This window comes from Protobothrops mucrosquamatus, unplaced genomic scaffold (genome assembly GCF_001527695.2).
Source record: "Protobothrops mucrosquamatus isolate PMUCROS unplaced genomic scaffold, P.Mucros_1.0 scaffold_218, whole genome shotgun sequence".
Taxonomy (NCBI): Eukaryota; Metazoa; Chordata; class Lepidosauria; order Squamata; family Viperidae; genus Protobothrops; species Protobothrops mucrosquamatus.
This window is the reverse complement of record NW_015386294.1, coordinates 829497-831544: the sequence shown is the minus strand read 5'-3', so window position 1 is coordinate 831544 and position 2048 is coordinate 829497.

Here is a 2048-nt window from a genome sequence, read left to right as displayed (position 1 = left end):
GACCCGAACCTGTCAGAGAGGGGAGGGAAAGTTCCATCCTTTTAATTAACTGCTTCCCGCCATTTCCTCAGAGTTAGCTTTCCTTTAACCCAGTGGTTCTCAACCTTTTTAATGCCGCGACCCCAACCGGTCGTAAGTCGAGGACTAAACCGGTCGTAAGTCGAGGACTAAACCGGTCGTAAGTCGAGGACTAAACTGGTCGTAAGTCGAGGACTACCCAACCGGTCGTAAGTCGAGGACTTTCCCTGCCCGGGAGCGCCGCACATGCGTGGTTCCGCTCCCTGCGTTGGCCAAGGCGTAGCTGGCAAGCGGCAGAGACGGAGCAGGCCGACCACCAGCTGGCCCAGCCCAAGGGAGGTAAGGCACCCGCCGGAAAAGGGGGAAAAAAATGGCGGACAAAAAAAATGGCGGACAGCCTTGCTTGGCGACCCCCGTGAAATGGTTGATCGACCCCAAATGGGGTCCCGACCCACAGGTTGAGAACCACTGCTTTAACCCTACCGGTTTGTATATGCTCAATACAGTAATCATTAGAGGACAGAATGGCTCTGGTGTTCTGCTTTGGCTGGGCTTTTCAGCCTGAGGTTGACACCTGGAGAACCATCATTCAGCATCCCCTTTTATAGAGGAGGTCAGACTTCAGCTCTAAAGAACACGAAGGAAGCAGATTATTTGGACTTGTTTCATGTCAGCGTTTAGTACAGAGACTGAATTGGTTGTGCTTTTGATGACTTGTAACAAAACCAGGATGGTTTTAGTTAGGCATGTTCCCCCTGCTATTCCACATCACCATGAAACTGCTGGGTGAGATCATCTGTTGGATTGAGTATGGTGATAATGCCCAATTATATAACTTGGCCTCAGGCCATGTAAGTGATGTTATTGATGTCCTGTCCCAGTTCCTGGAAGCTGTGTGGATTTGGCTGGGAAGGAACCAGACATAGACTCAATCCCAGTTGGGGAGTCTCCATCTTTAGCCTTGGATTCAGTTACACTTTCCTATTCAAGACTGGTGCACAATTGGAGAATAATTTTGGACTCGCGGCTTCTGCATGAAAAGCAGATGGCAGCCAATGGAGAAAGGATCTTTGCAAAGGTTCATCTTATGTGCCAGTTGTACCCATTCCTGAATCAAAAAGCCCTTCACGTGGTCAGTAATGTCCTAGGCATCTGAAGAATAGATTATTGCAAATGTGGTTACTTGGGGCTGCTCTTAAAGATCACTCAGAAGCTACAGCTAGTCTATAAGCATGGGCAATAATAAGCATGCTGCAATACAAATAGTCTTCACATTATGACCAGTTGCTTATCAACCATGTGAAGTTATGACAAGCCCAAGAAAAGTACTTATGACTCAGATTCAAAATTCTGATATCCGCAGTCATGTGACCATAATTTATGATTTTCTTTTTTTGTGGGAAACTGGCGCTTATTTTCAGTTTCCAGCAAAAAATGCTGATTGCGATGATGGGTTTGCTTAATGACCACTGCAACCAAAAGTCATAAAATCGGGTTAGTCCCTTAATGACCAGCACAACTTACAACTATAATTCCAGGCTCAGTTATAGTAAATTGAGGACTATCTGTGTGCCCATCGCTCTATGAGCTGCACTTGTTTGGGTTCTCTAATTAGTAATTCACTGATTACTAATTTCCAGTACCACTTATAAAGGAACGCACACATGTGTACTAACTAACACCATGTAGATAACAGTTGGTAATCTTATCTTTTTTCATGTTTAAACATTTCTGTTTGTTTAATAATTGTGAAGAAATACCTGTTATATTACTTCATCTTATGGTTATCAGCAGGCACAAGATAGTCTGGACTAGTCTCAATAGAAGTATATTGATTGCCGCCTAGCGTCAATGTGGATAAATTTAATAATAAATACATTTTATATTTATCACAGTCATTTTTTTTTACAGTGAAGCAGTCAATGCTGCTTAGAATTTCCAATTAATCTTCACAACTATTTGTGAAGTATTGTGAAATATTCTCTGTTAATTCTAGATTACTCGCTATTTGTTTCATTTCATCCCTATAT